At 33.7% G+C, this 26,899-nt stretch overlaps 1 protein-coding gene across 1 annotated transcript in view; it reads right to left on the bottom strand.

Moving 5' to 3' along the window:
- Window positions 1-26,899, bottom strand: part of LOC105152046 (interleukin-1 receptor accessory protein-like 1) — a 242,216-nt gene that overhangs the window by 181,740 nt on the left and 33,577 nt on the right. The gene's annotated exons all lie outside the window — the stretch shown is intronic.

Below are 26,899 nucleotides of genomic sequence, written 5' to 3'. Positions count from 1 at the left end.
GAAGAGGATCCGCGGGAGGAGGAACGGGGGAGAAGAGAGGATTGGAAACGAGAGAAGAGAGTGGATCGGCGAGTTGGAACAAAGGAAGCTCATAACTCGCCCCGTTGCTCTCTCGTGGCTTGATTATCTCGTGACCGGGGAGAGAGGAGAACGCCTTAGCGATTGGTCCAGCCAAGAGAGATCATTCGCCGACGCAATATTCGATTTTGCACGACCCAACGGCCCCGAGAAATTCAACCTAACCGGATGTTTAATAGAGCAAAGGCGGGAATGAATTACGCTCCGAAAGACATTTTATCTTACGTACAAGGTAAATGTTCCGACAACTGAATGTGTTCAGTGATTGAAAGAATCAATCATATATTTGTAATCATTAAGATATGATATGATATATTAATAAAATTTCGCTGAAATGTTCTTTTTTGGATTTATGAGATAGTATTTTTGGATCACCGACGAGATCAAATTTTGTATGAATATTAATTTTGTTTCTAATTATGTAATAATAGAATTGATTACATCTTATTAAGACATTTCACTTATTATTAAGTTAATGAAACCGTTATTATCATATATATATTATATCATACTTCAATTAAAATCCTAATCCAGCAACGAAAATGACACATTTAACATTATTACGATCTCTACACTCTATATAGATAATTCTTAGTTCCTCGCTTTTCAAAGTTCGATTTAACTTGAGGTCTATTTTCCGTGGCTGAATTAATGTTAACTTTGTCAAACGCGAAGAAGAGAGATTTAGTATAATTTAATGCAGGAATAAAAAAAACACCTTTAAGGCGATCACGAAGTCGTCTGTTTAATAACTAAATATAATAATTAATTTTTTCTTTCTTTACAAATTAAAAAATTTTTTTCCAGAATCAAAGTGTATATGTATTAATAAATATGTGAGGTGGAGTTTGTAATGAGAACAAATTTTTGAAATTGAGATCTCCTTTATCATTTCTTAATCCAATATGACGTCTAGAGTTATCAACATTGTGACAATATTTGCTCGATGAGCTTTGTAATCTGTACTTACGAAATTGTAGTCCACAGACTAGTAGTTTATATGAACAAACAACGTCGAGTTTCTCAGAATTACACTCAGGCGTCTAATTAAAACGCTATTGTTCTACGAAAATTTATGTGCGTGTGCATGCGACATACATCGATGTGCAGCTATTTTATCGGTAGAACAGCGATCTCGTTAGAGTCCGGGTTGCATTTTGGGATCCCCCCCCGTATAATTTCTTTCACATACGTATATTTTACGTATCATATACGTACTCGCGCGAATTCCAAGTCCACATCGATCGATTCCTGGATCGTTTTCGCATTAACGTCAGGTCACCGCGCGGTAACGACCGCCCATCGAAATTTACGCTTGTTTCCGCATTATGTGCGCCATTATGCAACGTTTATATACCGGGCGGACGCGAAACGCGTTTACGAGCTACGCAACGCGGTTTGCGGAGCTCGCGCTCTAATTACCACGCCGAGTCACGGCTGCATGACTAATACTTTCGGAAATTCGATTACTCCGAAAGGGCATCGCGCGATCTAATTAGCGCGAGCTGTATAGCAGTAGAGTAAGCGAGCGACTGTTCGCATTGCGCCACGAGCGGTTTTTGGACGTAGCTTATGGACGGGCAACACGCCGCGAGATTCGCGGCAAATTGCGAGACGATAATGAGCACGCCGTAATGAGGAGATAAAACGTCGCTATTTTGGATTGTGCTTCGCGCCGCCTCGGTTGGTCGGCTGGTCAAGATAAGCTTAACAAACGACTCGGAAAATTAGCGATTGTCAGAAATCGCAGAGAGATTTGAGAGATACTCTGACTACTCTGAAACATCAGTGTGGATTCAACAACATGAGGTGTCTCTATAATTCTTACTGTGTTGATGCTGAATTAACATCAACGTGGTGTAGATTTATAATCGTGCATGTATCAACATCATTATGTTGTGGATTTCAAACAGATAGTGTTAAATCCACATCATTAATATTAATAGGTACCAACACAGCGAGAATTATATAGACACTGCATGATGTTTTAAATCAACATATTAATGTTTTTTAGAATGAAGAATCAAAGATTAGAAAAATCTCAATGTTTCTTCCCTTCTCCGGATCTCTAATCTCTTGAAACACGTCAGCATTTATCGAATACTCGCACAGCAAAAAAAACATTTGACATTTGTATTGCAACCAGTCTCTCAAAATTTTGGTGTTGAACCTTTAATATAACGAATTTTAACGATTATGTTATTCAAATATTTTGTGTTAAACTGATATTCAACTTCTTTGTCTGAAAATAACACAATTTATGATGAGTAAGATAGACGAATAACATTACTTAAGAAATATGCTTCCACAATTTGCTTGCAAATTGTATCAGTGTTACATTTTTTTGTGTTAACTCTTCATGTAATATCTGTGTTACTTCTAACGTGTGCATTTTGTATTAAAATGACACAAAAATTTGGACTGTTCGAGACGTAAAATGTGTTACAAACACAAATTTTTTACTACGTATATGTATGGGAATCTAAAAACGGCATGGAGGAAGCACAAAGTTCACGAGCTCACGTAGCTCTTTTAAATGGCCGAGGCTTCGAAGAACCTGGTACCACGATCACGCACGGGAATCGAAAGGGAAAGGGTATAGCCACCTGTCTATAAAAAGAGTCACCGGATGTTCATGATGGAGTACGCCGTTTCCGGTGGGCGGCGACTGTAGGTGGTGAACATCGATGTCTACCTATACATGTTCACGTGTTTGCACGCGTTACGCACGTCTGCGTCTTCGTGTCTCTCCCGACTTCTCTCTCCTTCTCGTTTTTCAATTAAATCGAGGCGCGTGTCCAATAGAAACAGCCACGAGTTGATATGCTATGTATATCCGATAACATACGAACGCACGAGACAATAAATTCACATCTCACAACTGTATACAACTGTGTATACTCGATATTTAATATCCAATCAATTATCATTGTAGTTGCACAGTTTGTATTTGATACAGAGAGAATTCAATCAATTAAAGTCACTCTTTCTCTCGTTCTTTCTTGTAAGGCGATACAGTTGCCTAATTAATTATAATGCCGTAAATTATAGTTAACCTAATTAATTGTAATGCATAACTGAATCTTTATTGCTGAAATTATTCAATTCGATAACGCTATATTCTTCCTACTCACGCGAACACGCTTGAGCGAGCGGGCTTGTATGTATTTGCATACACGCACTTATCATCCATACACACACAAACGCAAAATACTTCTTTTTTCATGTACACTTTGTGGCAATCGTTATCTTGTATCAACAATACACTTTGTGGCAATCGTTATCTTGTATCAACAATATCAATCTTGAATAATAAACTTCAAAGAAATAAATCAATTTCAGCAAAAAATGCAAACCGATAATGCTCTGTTAGATCTATGGTGTCAAATTTAACCTAATTTAAATAGCCACTACTGCTGCTCAATGTATCGTTATTTTATACTAAAATATTGGATAAATTTGACACTACATAGTTTTAAATTTGTCCATTGTTTTAATCTAATAATGATATATTGAGTAGAAGCAACGATGACTTAAATTAAGTTATGTTTGACACTACAGATTTAACAGTATAGATGTGTAAAATTATGCGTATTATTAAAAATAATTGACAATTGCATTACAGACGTTTCGACCACAATTTAAGTCATCCTCACTGCAACAAATAAGTAGTAACATATTTAAAGATTGATTACATTAAATTTCGATATAATATAGAGGTGCTTTGTAAAAGAATATAATCGCAAGTATAAGTTAGAAATAATTGTTCTTGGATAAAATCTTCATCTATCTATAACGTAATTGCCAATTATTGTTAATAATACACACAAATTACATGCTATTAGTGTCGGCTTACATTCACGCGCTTGCATTTTTAACTAAATTGATTTATTTTATACTATATATTATATATTGTTCATTATTAGATATCAAAAGAATAATGGTAACCGAATCTCTTGATTAAAAATAATAATTATTTTTAACTTCCATGAGTATCAAACTGTACATCAATCCATTTTTGTGATTAATTTTAACGTAAATAATATTCGTAATAACGTCCATACACTTATTATTAATAAATAATGAATTAAATGAGACATGCAATTTCTTGAATTAAATTGTTTAATTCCATCGTTTTAATTAAATTAATACATTGATAACAGCAGCAAGCTATATAAAAATGATTAAAAATAACTCAAATTAAATATATTTTGACATTATTAATTTAACAGTGCTGTATATCGATTCGTTTTACGAGAAGATGTTTCAGAACGCCTAAAAAGTAGTGATTCTCTTTCTCTTTCTCTTTTTTTAGAGAATCAGAGGTCCTTAATATCGTTTAAATACACACTCTTCTATCATTTGCAGCGAAACGCTTTGCATTAATCTCGCTATTCTCAGCTGCACGTCTAATCGATAATACTTAGTACGTCTATTTATATCTTCATTTCGTAAATCGCTCTTCCTCTTATTTTTATTTTATCCATTTTTGTTTTTTTCAATGTCTATTTTGCAAGTCACATTTCCTCTTATTATTATTTTATGTATATCTTGTTCAATTCTTTCCGTTTTTCCATTTTTACATAATTTATGTATTCTTAGCTCGTTTTTATAACTTTATTGTTTCTTCTTAGAGAACTTCAAAACACTAATAAACTCATTCTATCTTACTCTTAAATACTGATTCATACTTTTCTTTTACGTATTATAAATGACAATCTCTAAGATTTATTGTACCTAATTATGAAAGCTTCATTTAATATTAATCTAAATGAACCTTCTCGAATCTCTTACTTGTCATATCTGGAAGTCTGAAATTAGTAGGAAATCAAATAGTATTAAAGAAAGATTGCGTTCCCCCATAAATTTTCAACGTTTCAAATTTCCTCTCTCAAATTGTATCTCTCTTGGCGTTTCTTAAAGCTTTCACGACACTTATAATTTCTGCAGAGAGAGAGAGAGAGAGAGAGAGAGAGAGAGAACTGCACTTCTAAAAGGAATAGAAATCGAAATGTTAATCGAATTCAACTAGTGTTACGGATACCATATAGACTTCAAATAAATTAAATGTCGCGTGTGACTTCATTTGAAGAGCCAACGTATTAATTCGCGCGCGTCCGACCGTAGATACTTTGTTAACGAAAAGCAAAATAAAATTTCAATCGAAAGCAAAAGTACAGGCAAATTTTGCATGAGCTCTTCGTGAAAACTCACTGGAAAATCATAAATTCCATGATGATATTTATAAATTCTCTCTATGTTGCGCGTTTCATTTTTGCGCTCGCGATGCTTCGTTACACGTTATTAATTATACGGCCACGTTTTATCGGTAATTCAAACATTTCCCCTAGCGGCTCTTTTTAATTCTGCGCGACGTCAAAAGTAAAATGTCGGGCAGAAGCAGCTAATTAATTACCTCGTGGTTACGTGGGAATTCAAATTTATAAAACTCGGAACATTATTAAGAGTTGCAGGTGAATTTCGTATTTCGCTGCCACTCGATGACTCGATATTTTATGTATATACGTGAATATTTATCGACAAAATACTCGCCGCGCGTTTATGCGTGGTTCATTTTACCCACGCAAACCTGTCGTTTCTCATTAATTTTCTTGTCTTGTACAACTAATAATGTCTCGTAACATAATTAAATTCGTTTTCATCGATCGAGTTACGCGCGCCGAGATTTCTCCCGTTAACCAATATAATTATACCACTAAACTAAATTAATATATATTATATATGTATAGCGTGGAGTAATCAGTCTTGGTATGTAATTAATTATTAATTTAAAGACTCAAAAGATTTTAGAAATTTAATCGCAAATCGTTAAAAATACTCGAGCACGATTCATGCATTTATAATGTATAACGTTAACATTATCAACATTCTTTATTCAAAGGAAATAATTATTGTAAACATTAAAAAGAAAGTGACGAAAAAATATTTTATGAATATAAAGAACATAATTATTGGAAAGTCAAGAAATTTCAGAACTCTATCTTTTACATAAGCAGGGCTGGGCATGTATTTGAAATACTTTTATATTTCAACGGAGCACATGAAAATATTACGTATTTTATATTTAAAATCAGAAGATTAAAAGTTTTTTATTTTGTAATTCGAATAATGAGATTTTATGTAGTATTTAAAATACAAAATACTTTTATCACATCTTCAATTTATTTTCTCTCTTGGAAAATAAGATAATAAAATTCAAAGGTAAATGATAAAATATTAAATTTGTTATAAATATTAAAAATAAATATTATTTTTCAATAAAACTGTCTTTTCATTTATATTTCGTCAGATATAAAACATTTTATGTTTTTGTCCAAGACTATATTAATCTTAAAAAAAAAAAAAAAACAAGCACAGTTATTAATAACTGCTCAGAATTTCTAGTGTTTACAATTCCTATTTAATTTAGTACCGTTTCTTTTAGCATCATCTAATTAACGTGGTGCATTAGTACTCGTAAGAAGCAGATAAAATCTTTTCCAACAGAAAAGCCATCTCCGCGTGTCGTCGCGTTGCAGAAACACGGATCCTATTAGCGACGCGTACATCTGTCTTCAGGAAAAAAACGGTGACACGCCGTCGACAGAAATTAAAACTATAATCCACGCCAGGACGAAATGGGAAAACTCACCGTACATGCGGAGTTCGAAGACCTTCTCTTCAAAAAACTGTGATAACTTAGCACAGCTACAGCATGCAAAATACTCACCTGCAACATAATGAGAGAAATTCTTTAATTTACGGCGAACAGAAACGCATTCTCTAATTAGCAAAATAATACTGATAAGCAGTGTGGATAAACGATACAATAAATCATGTAGACACTGAGACACGATGTAATAAATCATGTAATAACATTATGCAATAAATGCTACGATAAGATGATAATTTGAATCATGAAATAAAATTATGTAGCACATAAAAAGTAAAATGATAAATTAAGAATGTATTTTTATTATTATTAATTGCAATAAGAGAATCCCTTGTGTGGATTAGAAGAAAAAGGTCTTTTAGATTTTAATAAAGGAATTTTTAATACAGATTGTTAATGTTAAATCTTTCGATTACAACAAATGCGATAAGATAATTTAAATTATGTAATAACTATCATACAGAGTGAAATGAGTAAATTAATATTATATGTTTTTATTATTATTAATCCTAAAAATGGAATGAAATCCTTCCTTGGATTTAGAAATTAAAAGAAAATCCTTCAGATTTTAATAAAAGTATTTTTAATACAGATTTTTATGTCAACTCTTCTCCATTTAAAAAGGAACTGAAATCCCGCCGCTCTCTTTTGACAACGTTTGAATTATTCTGATGTACTATACGGGCGGCGTCATAATCGAAATTTCTGAAAGCTTTACTGCACACAACGTGGCTTCATTTATATTTTACAAGATCCACTTTTTCAGACAGTTTCGCGCATTCGGAATAGAAAAGCGAATAAAGATAAGTGTAGAGTGTAGTTACAAAAAAAAAAAGCAGAATTGCTAGAAAGTAAATAAAGTGAAACACCGACTCCGGCATCACGAGATCACTCGTCCAGAGGACGAGCTCGGTGACACAGGATCCTGAAATTGCAGCGTCGCCACTTTCAAGTGCTCGCTTTACGTTACTCGGCACTATTTTTATTTCGTCTCCTTCGCGGAAAGGAGTTTAAAGAGCTCGGAGTGATTAAGGGCGTAGAACGCGCTGGGATATTCCGGGGAGCCGAAAAAAAGAGGGACGAAGGACTAAACTCCTTCGGGTTAATTGCCGCGTCACTTAGTCCTTGTATTTCACCCATTATCAATTCAGCGTCGTCAGCGGAGCTCATTTATTCAAGAGATAGAAAAACACTTCAACTTTTCGTTGAATTGATATATATCGGTAATCTTCTCCTCTACAAATTAAGAATCAAACGAAAGAAAAAGTCTGAAGAGAGACTCATTGAAACGCGTATCAAACATTTATCTTTTATGCATTCTTTGAAAGAAAAACGTAAGTTTCTTAATGTAATAAAAATTCTTACATCTCAAAATATTGAGTCGAAAAATGCGCAGTCCTATGTTTGTTTTCAGAAAAAAATTTGGTAATTATACCGTTCAATACGAGCACAATTTCAGCTTTAATAATTTGTTTTTTTTTTTAATTTGTGGTACAATAATTTTAACAGAGTTACGAGCACTCAAAATCAAAACGATCTTTTTATTTAATCTGTGAGAACGTAATAAAAATCTTAGGAACTTTCTTTTATGATTTTATTAAGAAAAGCTTTCACATAATAAAATTTTTACAAATTTTTTTCCAGCTCGTAATTTTATTTAAAAAATTACCAAGAAATTTACAGAAACTCAAAAGACATTGAAAATAGAAATTTTAAATTTTTTAAATTTTTATTTTGTTCATTTTTAACGAAGTTTCAACTGCTTAAATTTTGAAACTCGCTACGAATTTTTGTTCCAATCCAATATTCATAAAAAAAAATAGTCATTTTTAATTTAACAAAATTTATAAAAAAAAAACTGCCTTGAACTTTTTCAGATTTTATAAGTTTTCCTCAGAAATTATAAAATGGAAGATCAAAAAGTCTTAGAATATTTCAGAATTCACATGTGTGAAGAATTTCAGAAAAGCTTACTTTCCGATTATTTATCAATTCATATAAAAATTTTCATCAATCTTCTACAATAATTATAACATTATTATAACACAGAAATTCTGGAAAATTATATAAAGACTGTTAAAAAAAATTTTCACCAGAATAATATATATGTAAAAAATTAATTATGCCTAAAAACAGTTTATGTATATAAATACAAGTTAATGAAATCTAATAATGATCGGTAAATTATTATTCTTTTGGACGAGAGATTTATTTGTCTCTACATGCAGCTGCATCTGAATGTTTCATTATTACCTGATCTCGCTTTTAGCAGATCGAGCAACAGAATCGTTCGAATAAAAGACAACTTTCGCACAAATTTTCACTAAAATCCCAAAGTCTTTTTATCTTGCTTTAACGGGCACGTTTCCCTTTTTTGCGCACCCTTTACTTATCTACGAAGCGTGCAGCTGCATCTGCACGATTATACTTTTAGCGAGTCGCCGTACGAGGCGGACTTTTTAACAAACCGTAACAGCAATTTAGATAATAGTTCGCCCTCGTATCTTAATGGCCGCTCCTCGTCGGGGCCACGTCAGAGGATCGCATTTTATAAGGCATCCTCCGTGAAATGAGAATTTCTCATATCTATCTGGCGAGCGAGCGAACGAGTGTATGGGTGCTTTTAAATTAGAAATAAATTATTATCTCCATCCCTCGAGGCCAACCCCGGGTGAACGCCAACCGGGCTTCATCCTACGACTCGAATTTGCAGTAATATTTGATTATAGGACATCTTATGTTCAACTGGCATGCATTATGCAAGTGTCTCGCGCTTTCAAGTTAGCTGCAAGAACGACAATCTATTTTTCTACTTAATCATACCGTAAAATAGTGCAAATGTTCCGAGACAGAAGAAAGGTAGAATTTGAAACACGTTTAAAAAGGGAAAAACCTTTAAGCTCTTAAAAATATTTTAGCTGTACGATATCAGCTAAAAGTAACAATCAGCTAAAAAAGCCAATATCAGCTAATATCTTTTCAGCCAATTTTTGTTCGTAAATACATTCTGAAACTGACTGCAAAACAATTGAGCTTATAATGGGCTTTATACAGCGAATGACCATATTTTGCCGTAGTTTTAGATTCAAATAGGCTTTTGTATATTTATTAGAGTTTCATATTAGGATATACAAAAACTTGATTTAATTCGTAATTTTCGCTATGATTATCAAATAATTATTACAAAACACAATAGTTACATATAAAAATCAAGAATAATGGAACAATCCATGAAATTTTTATATTTTTAATAATATTTTCAGATGCGACACACATCCTTAAAATTTGTTACAGGATTGTCAAAGAACATCGCTATGTCATTCATTTTATTGTAATTATTAAAAGTTTTAATAACTAATAATTGAGAGACAGAAAAATGTAAAAAATTTTGATTGAAAAAAAGATACGTATTTTTTGCGATACACTTTATAATATTTTTTAAAATAATTATTATATATAACATAGTATAAATATCTCTGTTCTGCAGTGTGAATATAAACTATTCTGTAATTTAATTTCGCAGCTGGGATTGTTGGAAAAAACTCACATAATTCTTTTTGTAAATTTTTCGATTATTCCAGCATCAATTGTCTACAAAATTTCATGCATATTTCGAATGTTTCCATATCGATTATCTATAGAAGGCAATTTCGAAATGTCGCACGTGTATACATCGATAGCCATTCGTATTCCCGTAACATTTGCACCCTCGGCTTTCCAGCCATCGATACCGCCTCTCGAAACAAATACTTATGCAGGAAAGAGGCGAAATAGCTGTTTCTTTTGGAGCAGGGTTAGCGTGCGGTCCGTAGGAGTAGAATTCGAAGACGAGCGCGACGAGGAAAGAAAGGAAATAAGCACCTTCGAGCCCTGAAGGCCCGAATTATCTTTCGGGATTTCTCGAAGATGAGACGTCGCGGTTCCAGAGGAAGGCAGTCCTCTACGAGAGGATCACCCTGCATCATCCTTATATCCACTGCCTCTGTTCTGCATTTTCTTGTCCGTCTTCGCTCTTTGTTGTTTCTTCGCGCTGGCCAATTTCGATGACTTTTCGAGATAATCGAGCGTGATCGTTATATTACAAAGTTCTGACTCTTGGTTCGTTTCTTTCATCGACCCGAGGATCAATTGAGGATCGAACGATACTCGTGGTTAGGCAATTATTGAAATAAGAAACTCTGGGTTTAAAAACAACCATGGATTTTTAGCGAATTTCTTTTAATTTATTTGATTTCTTTTTGCAATCGATTGAAAACTTAATGCTAATTTATTATTACACAAATTTTGTGTAAAAAACAATTGGGTAGGTATTTGTGTTGGAAACGGTCCACTCAAGTTTTGTGGTAACAGTTTATGTTGAATTTTTTAATATAATCAAGTGTTAATTTAACATAATACGATTATGTTATTTAAAAACTTTGTGTTAAATTGATATTCAATGTTTCTTATCAAAATAACACCGTTTATGAGTAAGTGAACAAATAACATAAAAATAAAGTTTTAAAATATAAATTCTAAGACAGAGAGAGTAAAATATGGGTTAATTTAACATACATGTTAATTTTACTAAAAAGAAAATATGGTTCCACGGTTTGTTTACTTTTTGCATTTATTCTTTTACGTAATATTTGTATAACCTTCTAACATATTCATACCTTGTATTAAATTAACCCAAAGAATTTGTGGACCGTTCGGGACACGCGATTTATATTAAATTCGACACATTTTTTTCAACAGTGTAATAAACAAATTAAATAACTTTTAAATCAATAAGAGAATTGTGTTTCAAATTTTGCACGGATATTCAGACGTAATAACAGAATAATCAATGAAATTTTCATAATTAGTTTTGATACTATTTTGAGATGCGACACACACATCCTTACGATCCTACGAATGACTCGATCCAAAATGTTCTCCTGCTCTCGCGCTCGCCTCTTTTGGATTCTTCGAGACGGCCTTGGAGGAACGGAGGTTAAAATCGTGACGGATGCTGCGCACGACGTTGCTGGACCACCTTGTGCGTCGCCACGTTAACCTTTGACCAGCGGCCAAAGTAGTCCGATGGGAATACGTACCGACAACTTCTCGAACTTAAGCATACGTATAGTATGGTACTGGGAGGTTTTACGAAACAAAGGATGTACACAGAGATCACAAATACTTACTGTTGGACTGGATTTTACTTTGCGATGACTTTGCACTGTAAAAGATCAACGGACCGAGTCCAAAAAAATAAGTTCTTAACTTCGATGCGATACAGCGAACAGAATAAAATTACAATAAAATTACAATTTAGGATACGTACAACAATAATTATCTCGTAATTTAATTTTAATTAAAACAACTTTATTTTATATTTATTTTACTTTATTTTTCTGATATTTATTCAGTGCGATGACTGATTTAATTGTAATTTAATATTTTGTCTGTATTGTAATTTTAGTGTCTTATTTCAATGCATCATTGCTCGATAATTATATTTTTCTCGAAGATTAAACAGTTTACTTTATTAATAGCAGAAATCGGATTTGTCAAAAACTTCAATTTTTAGTTCTCTCGTTCTTTCATCTCCAAGAAATTCCGAAAGATAATTCTGGTTCGAGAAGCCAAGGTACTTATTTCCTCACGTCGTCTCCACTTCCTCTCCTTCTAGCCGCAAGTAAATCTACCTTCGGAATATATAGGGTGCACAAATTCAAGGATCCTAGAAACTTAATAATCGTAAAATACAACGAACCCGGGAGAAGTGCGGTTAAAACTCCATTCTGAGATACAATACAGAGCGAATTGCAGCGTACTGTAAGATTCAAAGTTTCTAAAGCCTAAAGCTATTTAACACTCCCCCAGTATTCAGAGATTCTGAAATCCAAATATACACCGTGGCGTTCTAATGTCGAGTCCTAAATTAAAAACATGCCACTGCAGTAAATTCAACAATGCTGCGGTATAAAGTAGGACGGCAATTTAACGTTTCATGAGTGGGAAAGTCTACTTAACGTTCTCTAAGGAAGTGAATGTATGATCATAATAACAAGCGCGGCAAAGTGCTCTCCAGATAAAAGCGGGGTCTAAAAGCCAAAGGCGGATAAATTAAGAGGTCCTTTCGGGACTACCGGTTTTATCGAGTCACCCCGTGTATACGCTTGTGGCTCCCCGTGAGAACGGAGTCGCAGCGAGACCGGCGATGCATTGAAAAATTATGAACGCCACTCTCTCGTGGCTTAGTTTATTGTTCTACGAAGTGTATCCCATTTTTTTCGCGACTCAGACTGTGTTAAAAGAGCCATACAAAGGAAACCTCGTGCTTGCTTTAACATCGCCGCATAAGAATCGCCGGAGAAAGGATTGTCCAGTGCCCATCGTTCAACTTAATTTCACGCGCTTATGAAAATAAATGGAAAGAAAAATGTGAAGACTTTTGTTTCTTAAGTTTAATGAAAATTAATTTCAATTATTTGAATCTGAATAAAACAGTTTAAAGTGCTTTCGTGAAAAGAATGATTATGCTGAAATGTCTACACAAAGAGTATCTAAAAATTTGGCTAAATATAAATTTAAAAATAATTTTATTGAATTATCAGAATATTATAATTATGTATGTAGGACGCTTAAGCTTGTTGCTAGAATATCAAAATTTTTTTTATAATATAACTCATTATATTTGAGTTTCCTATGTAATTATTTTGATCCAATAAAATTATTTTCAAATCTGTATCTGGTTAAACCATTAGATATTTTAAATCGTTCTTTCCGTGTAAGAATTTAATTAGATACAGATATAAGAATAATTTTGTTGGATTTGTTTTTAACTAAAATCTTAGCTTAACTAAAATCGTTCTTTCCGTGAAAGTTAACTTTAAATTATATTTTACAGATAATTGAAATTCATCAAAATAATTATGTAGAAAGTGCAAAAATAATGAGCAATGCTGCAAAAAATTTTTATATTCTCACTTGAGCGTCCCACAGAATTATTTTGGCAGTTTAACAAGATTATTTTCAGATATATCTCTGACTAAATTTTAGATACTTTAGCAAAACTTTTTTCTCGATATATGCGGTGGAAAATTATATTAACATATTTTGCTGATCTAATATTTTATTATGTTATAACATTTTGTTATAAAACATGACATTTAATTAATATTTATTAAGTTGTAATAAATACAACGTATTGGTACCGCTATATCATTATTTTCTATCAACGAAATGCAATATTTTTTCAGCAATCAATCATTTAGTGCAGCACGACAAACTTTTACTATTTACAATAATAATAAATTATTTAAAAGTTCCAATATTACATATTTAACAAATAAATTAAGAAGTAACCAATGCGAGCCAACACAAAATGTTTTGAAAATAATTATATAATAAAAAAATTATTTTTCTTAATTATTTCTCCTTAATTTATTTGACTATTTAAATCGCGAGTATTGTAAAAGTATCCGCAACAGTATCAAACGTTACATCACTTTCAATTTCACTTCCAAGATCGCCACACAATGCAACCCGATGGTCCAGTAACTGGAACCGTAGTCTCGTGGGAGAAGAGAGGTGATTAAAAAGAAGAGAAGAAGCAAAAGAGGAGAGGCAAGGCTCGACGGGTCCAAAGAGTCTGCCCGCCACGCCGCCGGTTCGCTTCCATTTCTTTTGCAAGGCCTCCCGTGACTGCGAGGATCGTGAGAATCACCCACCATTCTCGAGTCAAGCTTCACCGAATGTTTCGACTGAGCCATTGCCCAGCTTCTTCCTCGTATTATCTACTCGTATATATTTTGGAATCCTAATCTCCCGCACACTTCTACACATCGAGGATTTAAGACCCGATTCGCCGAAAGTAGATACTTCAAAATACCGTCATTTCCAGATTCCCAGGTGCTTTCCAACGTTTGCAACCCTTCTTGCCCCTCTCATATCCTGAAATTTTCACTCGAATCTAAGTATTCTCTCTTTAAAATCTTACGAACTCTGAAATTTCATTCCTTTTTCGATCCTTTATATCCTAGGATTCTTTTATAGTTTCATATTCCTACATATATAATTCCCTTTTCCTTTGATATCTTTGAGCTTTGAGCTTAGAAATTCGTCAAAAACGACAACCTCTCTCTCAGACGCAAATTATTTCGAGCGTCACTTTGGCAAAGTGAGATTTACATATAAATTGAGCATTATCTTTGGAGTGGGTGAGGAGTCATTGGAAATGGCTTTGGACGCACAAATGGAGATCATTGATCCCCAATCATTCTCATGCGAGGTTGGAGGGGGGGAAGGGAGAGGGAGGAGAGAGGTTCTCGGAATGGCGTGCGTAGGAGAGAGGCTATGCACCTGTCACGCGCTCACCCACGCCGCTCGTAGAATCGTAAATTCGCGCGAGGCATTGTCTTCCCGTACAAGGAACGCGTTCTTCATTCGGCGAAATCGTCAAAGCGGCCCGATACGCGGCGTCTTCGATTACCGGGGAAGACAACGCGCGGTACGTGACACCGTCATACATACCTTCGAGTCGCGCCGAAGCATTCGTAAGCGTAATGGGAAATGTTGACGGCAAACTCGCTGCGAAATGTATTTCGCGAACGAGACTTTTGTAAACACCACCATTGCTTGAGCGACGCGAACGGCGAGGGAACTCCGGGAACTAATACGTCGCGCGTCATTTTCGCATTAAATGTACGTACGTGCTGCGGTAATGTAATATTGAATTACCAGGATTTTAACTTCCACTTTATGATACATTATTACAATTATATTAATATTAATGTTAATAGTATCAGCATCAATTAATGTGATAAATTATACACAATTATATAAAATTCGATATAATTTTAATTGTATCATATTAATAGCATCTTGTTATTTCTATGTATTGTTATTATTATTAATTTATCATTATCATATTAATGTAACAGTTGTAATTATGTTAATATATCGCCTATGTTGCTGCAACAATCAAGGAGTAATTAAAAAATTGTCACTTGCTTGCGTAAAAGGACCAGACGTTAAAAGAAAAGAAAAAATATATAGACTTTTTATTCCTTTATACAGTTGGAAGATTTATGTTAAGTTTAACACATTTCGCTTGTTTTAAATAATTCAAATTTCTGTGTTAATTTAACTGCAGATGGATATGTAAATTTTTACAAATTAACACAAAAACGTTACGCAATTTGGAAACAATAATATTTCTTTAATAAAATTTATTTAAATTAACACGTTACGTTCTCACCTTTTATTAATTTATTTACTTCAGAATACACGTTTTAAAACTACATTATTTTTACGTTATTTATTTATTTACAAATTGTGTTGTTTTAACACTAACAAATGTTAAACATCAATTTAACACAAAATATCCAACTAATATAATCATATTACGTTAAATTAACACTTAGATATGTTAAAAATTCAACACAAAAATTTTAACATATCGCTTTGTACAGTCAGTTATTATATCGTAAAATTGCATTTCATAATTAATATTACACAGTACATATTATGTTATTTAAATATTTTGTGTTCAGATGAGATTCAGCATTTTTTAGTGTCAAAATAACACATAAAGTAAACAAATAAAAGTATTGTTTTAAAACATAAATTCTATAAATAACTAAAATATGTGTTAATTTAAAATATCATAAATATTAATTTTACTAAAAAATATACAAATTATATCAGTATTAAATATTTTTTTACATAATATTTGTGTTACTTCCTAATTAAATACTTCCAATTTAAGTGTCAAATTAACACAAAAATTTAATTAGATCATTAGGACACGTGAAATATGTTAAATTTAACAAATTTCGCAACTGTGTACAAACTTTTAACAATTCAAAAAATTCAAACTCATTTTCCGGAAAACTTCGTTTGTGTCGTGTCATTATGTAGTAAAAGAGCAATACAATAAGGCATCTACGGAAGTTCTGCAATTTACATTTTGTAAGAGCCGCATTTCCCAACTTCGACGTCCCGACCGCTCGTGACCGGCCTATCAATCTGGGCTAACGATATATTTACGCAACGCCAACAGCGCACGTCGTCGAGAGGAGCTTTTATTAACCGGGGCCACGGCACACACGCGACCCAGTCACGAAACGCGCGTATCGCGCGTGCCACGCTTCACGTGGCTCGCGCAAGCCGGCGCGAATTCGCGGGTGGTACACCATACACCCGCGCGAGAACAGCGCCGCCTTCCGGCGATAAAATCAAGATATCATCGAACGCGCGCGGCGCCGTTATCAGACAGGCGAGTGGCGGGCGATGCGCTCGGCAAAGAGACAACCGATGATTCCTCCGGAAAAGTTCCGGCGTCCCGGACGAGGGTGGAGTGCGAACGAAGATCGCCGCGGCGCCGTGTAATCAAACTTTAGACGTTGCGGATAATACGACGGCGGCGTGACGTACGGAGTGCCGAAGGAACGAAGCCTTCGCGCACTCCAAGATAACGATAATAGGAGGATAGTTCACGTTTTATCTTTTTTTCTCCCGACAGAATTTTTCTAAGCAAATTCTGAGAAACGTTTATACGAAATAAACAAAAAGAGATTGATTAGGTTAATGGGAATCTGCGCGGTATGCCATGTCTAAATTGTTTGTAAAAATTTTTTTTTTTTCATTCAATATTAATAAATATTTTTTTAAATTGTTAACAAAATGATTGAAAAAAAACATAAATGATATTATATTATATTTGTAAATGATTAATACGAGATCATATTTCATTTTTTTATAAAATTGTACTTTTTTATTAGATGTATCTTATGAATAATATCTGGGTTTTTAAATAAAAAAATCATAAAATTCTTCACATATTAAAAATTAAATTTCACATATTGTTAATTAATTAAAAATTATATTTCATATTTATTTTCACTTATTATTTCATATTTATTATTTTTACACTTAAAAAAGAGACAATTGTTGATAATCATGTCCTTAATTTGGGACGCGTTAGTGGGACAGGATTAAAATTTGGGACGGTTGACCATTAAGTATTACAGTAAACAAAAGGCTAAACTTTTATAGCGTAATTACTGAAATCTTGAAAAAAATCCCCTGAAAATTCAAGATTTTTTAACAGGCACTTTTTTATTCAAAATTCCAAGATTAGAAAATTTTTTAACGTAATTTTGAAATAAATTATTGTTATAATTTTACATATAATTTAAAAAAAAAACAATATTTTTAGAAACAGACAGAATTTAAATTTAAAAATAAAAAATTCCAATTTCCCACAGTCCCGTTAAAATTCCACATAAAAATCGATTCCGTGATTTTCAGAAAAGTAAAAATAAAATCTAAAAATTCCAAGTTTTCCAGGATTTTCTATGCAGTAAACGCTCTATTTTAATCATTATCAGCAAAGAATATATCTTTCAAACGAGTGATAATGTCAAACGGTATTCTTCCAAGAAAAAAATTCTCCGAAACGGTTCCATGGCCGGATAATAATGAATGCGTGCATCCCAAAACCGCAGCAGGAACACAAACCGCAAGTAAATACTAAATAATTTGTGAGATCCAGATTTACATAGAAATAAAATACGAGATAATTACACAGTGACAGTAATTACACTCTATACTCCAAATGCGCGACGTAATATCATAATATAGCGGGAAAAAAAAGATCTCTCGCGTATAAGTGACGATTATGAACTTCCGTCTCGCCCGACCTTCCACACTCACGCATATATATAATGATTTTCAAGAATCATTCGCGATAGATGCGCTTGCGTAAGTAACCTTCGCGACGACCGTGCAATTTTTCTTCGTGACTTCATTACGCGAGAATTCCAGGCCTCACTCAGGAATAAAATATGATGCTGGCCGCATCTCATCGGCTCTCCGACGATGGCTTTTTTCATCAACTATCTTATCCAACCTGTAGCACCTCATAAGTTCAGTCCATATTATCCATCTCATATCGTGGAAAATAACCGTCTTTGTTCTCCTCGCGTGTAAGATACTCTCGGTGTAACTATATTACGAGGTGAGTCATGATATTTCGAATAATGGGTCATATCTCTTTTTACGACGGGCAATGGGAAAAAAAACTTGGACGACTTAATGATGCGTAACTTCGTACAACGTTACTTCCTCCGCAGGTGCGACAAATGGCGACAACGTATCTATGCAAAGCGTAATTTTTTGTGCATTTATTTCTCCTTTTTTTTCCTCTTAATGATAAGTGTATTCGCTTTTACACAAAATCTATGTATATGTATTTTTAGAGCTCAAAATAGGCGAGATATGCTTTAGGCGAGCGAATGCTTTGCAAAATATAAAAAATTTTATAACCCGTTTCTAAAATAAAAATTTTTGTAATATAAATAATTTTCCTTCAAACTTTTCTGCATTTAATTAACAATTGATCTCGTCATCTATTTTAATTGTCACATACTTTGAGTTATTCCAGAAAGAAATCAAAATAATCACAGTTCTATTAAATTTCTTTTCGTAGCACTTTTTTAATTGTAACATTTCATTCATCCCTGAATTAAATATTATTCTTTTAATATTTATCCAACTACACGATAAATCTATATATCACAATCATCCTCATAGATTATCAATTAACAAAATTATTTTTACACTCTAATCCTAAAGAGATGACAAAAATAGACAGCTAAAGTAGAGCTCACCTCTAATTGAGTATTAATTAAATAGATACTTTTTACACGTTTGAATTTCAGATTTAACGAGGCACGGATCCCCTTTTTTTTACAACGCCTCCCAAATTTAAATTTCATGTCAACGTATTATTCAAACCGAATAATCTCCCAACGCAAGTGGAAAAACGCAAAATATTCGCTCGCGGGCGGACAGAATATTTTTACATCCGCAGTTTAAGCAAATTTTGCGGTGTGCGACGAAGCGTTCGAATATGTGTGCGTCAGGGCCTTCTCTTACCTCTCTCCTCTCTCCATCTCGTTCCCTCTCTATCTCACTGCCGCTTACATTCGGAAATCTTCAAGTCCTTGGATGTCCGGGTCCGTTCACCTCAGTCGTGTCACGCGAGATTAAAGCGAGACCACCGCGACTCGGCTCGGCTCGGCTCGACTCAGCTTGGCTTGGCCTGGCGAATCCAGGCGAGGCGAGGCGAACCGCGGACAGCGTTTTAAACCGCGAGAGGGATCGTTTCGCCTTTATTGTTGCGCTCACTCGCACTTTTATACGGCTGTAAGAACGTCGCTTCCTCGAGGATCTCGACCACCGACAATGTTGGACGCGGCAACCCTTTTTTTCGACCCGCTCGAACAATAGCGAGAGCGGTCCAAGTGTTCGAAGACGATGGGCGAGGCTTAATAAGAAGAATAGGTATCTCGTGTACGCATAATTATTAAGTAATATTTAAATTCCTTTGAATAATGAGATAAAGAGATAAGAGATAAATGATAAGAAATATACATAAGAAAGAGATAAGTGATAAGAGAATGATAAGGTTGCGTAACATTTAAGATGTATATTAAAGTGAATAATTATAACAATAAATGAATGATTTATTGATTTCTCGATTTTTCTTCGAACCTCCCGATAAAAAACATAATTAGATGATATATTACCTTTTATTAATATTAATATATTAGATAATATATTAATTATAATTTAGGTAATACTAAAATCTAAATGTTTCATCCAAATCTAAAGACCGTTTTGTAAATATAACAGCTTGTTGTAAATAAATAATAAAGTATAAATTTATACAACGGTAAATGAAACTCGACCGAGATATAAATTAATAAAATAAAGCACGATATATATTTTCGTGCAATTTATTTCAACAGTCTTAATAAGATTAATGTCATCAATATAATGAACCTGTTAATCTTACACGAAATGAATTTTGCATTAAATCCTATCTTGCAAATTTGAATCTTCATTATTTAAATTAATTCCAAACATTGAATAGGTAGATAGATCAATCGGCGACGAGCGAATGTGTATCGGGATAATTTCCGAATGAACGTTAATGGGAACTTCGCCTTTGCATTACTTAAATCGTATAAATTCACGTCGACGACGTTCACGTTTTGCTGTCGTGATAAAATCTCGCGAGCGAAAAACGTTGCGCAAGAGGGGGAGGAAACGCAAAGCGCCGTCATATTTCAACGCACACCGGCGGTGCCTCTCCTCCCCCCTCAACTTCCGTTATTTATTTCTGGGAATCTGCGGAATGATTAATCGAGCGCGCGGCAACAAACAGACCGATGTAACGAACTAACTCGCTCGCTCGCTAGCGATTTACAACTCTCGATATTACCATTTCCCAGCGAGCTCCTCGTCGAGAGTCGTTATTGCGTTTTTCTCTCCTCCCCCTTCTTTCCTCACCTGCCATGCCGCGGCGACTTTCTCCATTTCTCTCTCTCTCTCTCTCTCTCTCTCCCCTCCCCCCTCTCTTTCTCATTCTCATTTTCTGAGCACCTCCCGAACTTCAATAAGTACGACGCATAAACACGACGTCCGTACCTCTTCGGCTGCCGAAGTTGCGACTGGAAATTTATGAACTGGCTTGCATATACATTTTCAAGAACAAAGAACGTCACGGGACTGACAAATAATAACTTTGAATTTTTTGTCAGACTCACGTATTTTTTTTTTTTTTAATCTGACGACGGATCAATTTAACAATTTATGATGACAATAAAAAATGGAAGCTTCGATGATTTTGAGCACTTTACGATTATATTGTAATTTGCGCTGAAAAGGATTCGAATCGGGATTGAAATGTATTTAAATAATTTCTTGAATGTTATCAATTATTGTTAAATATACACTATAATTTATTAACTGCGTTGACTTCATCCAGGCTATCTTTTTTTTTTAGATTTCTTGCTTTATTTAAGTTTTAATCGCTTGTCCACATTAATCCTGCCTTTTCCTATTTACGTTTAATCACGACAGTTTCCAGTCGGTTGCTTTTACACGGTAAATTAGTAACTCGGAGGTCAAGTATAACGAACAACACTCCGTCATGTTTAAGCTATAAGGACAGTTTTCGCTGCACCGACCTGCACTGAGTAACTTCAAGGTTCATCACTTCGATAACTTCAGGCTGTAACATGATTAAGTGCGTAAAAGTATGTCGTACTGTTACTGTTATTCATAAAAGTGATTCTTCCAATGTTCCATTGATTACAACATTCTATTTTTACTACAGTTTACTTTTCACGGTTTTTTTCCGCGCCTTACATTTGTCGCAACATAATATATTACTGAGAAGTTAAATTGAACGAGTAATTAAACAACTGAATATACTATTACATTAAGAGTACAATCTACTCAATGTTACAAATGCTTCGAAATATTTAACTGACCAATCAGAAACACAGAATTTTATTAATTAATTAATCAAAGAACGTTTTAAAGCAATCAAGTGAAAATTCGTCGAGTCGTAGAGTCTTAGATAATGAGAGATTTTTCATAGAAGATTATAATCCGATTGGCTATCATGAGGCCTAGTCTTTTTGGCTGAATTTTTGCACCAGTTCATCTTTCTTTCTTTTCTCTCCAGGAAGAAAGGAGAGGAAAAAAGATGAACTGGTGCAAAAGTTCAGCCAAAAAGAACAGGCCTCTAGTAAAGAACTAAAATAGTGCTGTGATCACGTGATTTAGTCAGCTAATCGGTACCCATATTGGGTACTCGTAAGAAACTAAAATGGCGGCAAAATAACCTAACTTACGCTCGTTTCCGATGTAGAACTTTAATCTCAGTTCAACTTCATGTTTTTCTAAGAATTTCTTAGAACTAGAAAAAGATGAAGAGTCGAACGAAGATTAAAGTTTAATTCCATTGGTAAAAATACATTTAGAGAGTAAGAGCTTGAACACTCCGTAATCTTTTCACGAGACAAATATGGCGGCATTGCAGAGAGTGCATAGAGTGGACCATGTAAAGCTCACGAAAGCCTGTATACTCTGCAATAAAAAGTAAAATATTACCACCATATTTATCTGAATACCCAAACTCTTGTTTTCTCCGAGGCTTTTATCTCCAACCTAATTAACTCCGTGTTGAAGCCTTGTTTATCTACGACTTTAATTGCCAAAGTTCAATGATATAAATAACTAAGTAAAGAATAAAAATACAATATGAGACGATACAAATAAATCAATAAATAATATAAAATGTAATACGAAAATATAAATAATCAAAATTTCCTATCTTAAATAAATAAATGGAAGAGGAGAAAGAAAATATGCTGCTTGATACAATCATATACTTGTTGCAAATTTTACTACGGTTCACATGTCTAACGTAATAAAGGGTTACTACTGAAGAGCAAGTTAAATTACACGCAAGAGATCGAAAACGTGCATCTCGTGCAACTTCGACGGAGAACCCAAGCAAAACTGCCACTCGCGGTGTAATAACAGATTACCGATAACGAGTCCGCGCGAACATGATGGACTTTCTCCTCCCGGATCTCCGGGATGAAGGGTGGAGGGGGTGGAAGGGAGAAGGGACGTGAATGAGGAATTGCGCCGAGGATTCCGCAGAATTCGTGTATTTACCGCCGCTTTCCCGTACCAAGCTGCAGAATTATGCATCCGCGCTTGACAACTTCGAGAAAGCGTGGGATTCCATGCCGCATAAACGCGGGGCTCTCGTCCTAATCTGCGGACGAGATGCGCGCAGCTAAAATGCACATACATACCGGGTGGCCCCGTGGAAGATTTTCGCTGGACCACATCTCTCGTGGAATTTATTCAGAACGCTAACATGGAATTGCGGTGTGTTGTGTACCGCAGCTTGACAAATGCAGCTCGTAAAATACTGCATATATCAAATAATGTAGGTACAAATGCGGGTGTACATAGTACTACGATTCGCAAGAAGGTTGCAACCGTTGCGACACTTTTTTTCGATGCGTTTCAGAACTCAGTCTTGTTCAGAGCGGTGAACGTAAATGATTAGATCCGTCATAAGAATCAATCGCTCCGGTGAGCAGACTGCATTCTGAAATCCATCGAAAAAAAAAAGTGTTGCAACGCCTTTCTGTGACCCACTGAACAAGTTAATTTGCAAAGTAATGTGTTTTGTGTGATTAAAAACAAATAAAAAAGAAATAAAAGACGAACTGATATCTTTAACTCTCCGCCGACAACATGAAATTTTAAGTGTTGCTTCTGTTAGTAATTAGAAATCTTCGAGAAACAGAGTAAACTTTTTTATTGTTCCGGATCACATAAAAATCTAAAATAACACACTTTTCAAGGTTTTGACAACGAGTTCTTATCATAGAAGCCAAATTGTATTTTACTTATTTTTTGCAGATTTAAATTCATCTTCCAGAATTCACAATCAAAATATCGATGATGCATTTAAAGACTCCATGTTGTCGGTGAAGTGTTAATAAAAAAAAATCTGTTATTATTTATTCACACTGAAAAAAAGTTTGGTAATAATAATCGAGTCTAGTTAAAGATAATAATTTCAAAATTAAACGTCCGGTTAATATAATATCAACTAAAAGCTAATTTTACTTTTTTAATAATATTATGTTATACTTTTATGAATTGAAAAAATAATTTACTGAATTTTATTAAATATTTGTTTAAACAGTACCAACAAAATATTTATTTACAGAAATAAATATTTATTCAAAATAAAAAAATTATATTTAAATTAAAATAATATATACTTACATTTAGTAAATATTTCGTTAGTACTATTCGAACAAATATTTAACAAAATTCAGTAATATTTTTCAGTATAATTATAAAATAATTATATAGAGTATTGTTATGTTTTTGGTAATATTTATTAAATATTGCATCTTGATAACTATTAACAAACCATTTTTTAGTCATCGTTAATAAATTAATAAATTAAAAAATAATTTACTAAATAAAAAGAGATAAATAATAAGAGTCGATAAATGCATTCGTATATAAGTTGCATGTGATACTTTTAGATTTTTTCCGTTTCTTCTCAATTTCTTTTCAGAACGTTGCCGACGAGTTCGGGAGATTTCTATTGGAGCGCCATGTATAAGGTAAATGCGCGAGTGCGCTAATGTCCACCGGCTCGTGTGTTGGGCGACGCGATTGTAGTACGGATGTTCATAAAGCCGCGAGCTATTAACCGTAACACAATGGGGCGTGCGATGCAAGCAAGTTGAACACCGAAATTTCTTCGTTACGCGCCGCGAACTCGAATAACGCGAGAAAATCTGCTCTCGCAAGCGCAATTGAAAGGCCATTATTAGACCGGTCGTCATTTGGGACGAACACGACCGATTCTCGGACTGCAAAACGCCGAAACGACGCCCACAGAATTTCGGTCGAATCCAATTTCAATCGATGCCTATTGGAAATCGTGCATGTCAAACGTGTAACTTCAAACACAGACACTCTATACAGTCATACATTTTATTAATTTTTCCATATTTGCGTTGCATTTGTATCATTACATTTTTTTATACTGTACCTATATTTTGCGTCGAATTATATATTTAGAAATTTTTTATTATTCTGTTATATTTTAACTATTTTACATATATATATTTTATAAATGTTTTATAAAAAGTGAATAAAAGCAATACTTTATAAAAGTCACGAAAATAATACTAGATTAGTTTTTTTTTATTTTTTTATTTTTTTTAAAGGAATATCATCTTTCTTTCACTGTACACTAAATTTACAATGTCAAATTATGCGCAATTAAAGTTATTTTTAACCATTTTTATAGATCAACATCGTTCACTCAATATGACGTTAATTAAAACTAGACTTAAACAATTTAACTCAAAATGTATTAAATTTGACTGAAAGTTTATTATTTATTAAATGAATACATTAATATGGACATTGTTTACTGTGAAACTAACCACAGAAACGGATTAATTTACATTTTAATACATACAATAATAGTAATGATAAAAACGATAAAAAATAATAACAATATGGAAAATAATTAAAAATAATAAATATTATTTTTTTATGATTCGAAGGATTGTATCATCATTGCTTCTTGAATCTAAACAGTGTATTTATATTTATTTTTATTTCACATATTTTATATTTGATTACATATTTTTCATTCCTCCTGAGTTATTCAGTTTATAAGTTCTGTATTTTTTTTTTGCTCCTCTAACTCGAAGTTGATAATAGACAATTTCGTCAAATTTCGCTGGAGAACGAACTCGTTTAGTTTTCTTTTTACAGTCCAGAACAACGAGTAGCCTGCAGTAAACCCCATTGCATCCCCGCTTCCACGTGGACTCGCCACAGTTTCTTGCTCGCGCTGACGATTGGCCGACAATGGGAAAAGTTAAGGCCGGTAACAGCATAGTCGAAACTCCGAAACGACGACGATTTCCGAACTTTCCAAACGTAATTCGAACTACGCCCCCGCAATACCGTGCGCGCGTTCGCGAACGATCGCGTTCTTATGAAACTGTTACAACAGTGCCGTTAAGGACGAGGACAGCAATTCTCCGACTGGATTAACCCTTTCGATACCCCCGTATCGTATATTCAATTCAAGTTTCACGAATTTCACGTGGCAGTATTGACAGTCGATTAACCACTGAACGCGTGAATTTTCAATATAAATAACTTAAACAATTCACATGCGGGGATTATTATAATATTAATTTATACATCACTGTTAAATTCATAATGCTAAATTATATACAATTTGAATTATTTTTAATCACTTCCGTAGATCGCCGTTGCTATTCAATAAAATAACTCCGCCGTATATTTGCCGTACCTATAAAAACTTAATTTATTAAGCATTATTTATTATGTTTATAGTAAACGAACTATATCAGTAGAAACTTTGTACTGTCTACTATTATAAAAAAAATATTAGAGATTCGAAATATTTATTTTTCATATTAAAAAATAAACTTTTTGAAACCCTTGCATTTTTGCCGCATATCCATAGTGCACAAATAATGCATATAAATAAATGATGACACAATAACTTATAAAATGTGTTTATAAAATTTTAAGTTATTAAGGAATAAAAATAGTAAATATATATATATATATATAAAGTAATAAATAATAATTACAATCTTCCTACATATATTACAAGTGTGATGACATGAGGTATATATTTCATATAATGTGTTTATTACATTTAGTGAATTCAATCTGACTGCACTTTGTATGCTTTGGACATAAATCCCTTGC

Source organism: Acromyrmex echinatior, chromosome 17, assembly GCF_024713525.1.
Source record: "Acromyrmex echinatior isolate Ae372 chromosome 17, ASM2471352v2, whole genome shotgun sequence".
NCBI lineage: Eukaryota > Metazoa > Arthropoda > Insecta > Hymenoptera > Formicidae > Acromyrmex > Acromyrmex echinatior.
This window is presented reverse-complemented; position numbering and strand designations above follow the sequence as displayed.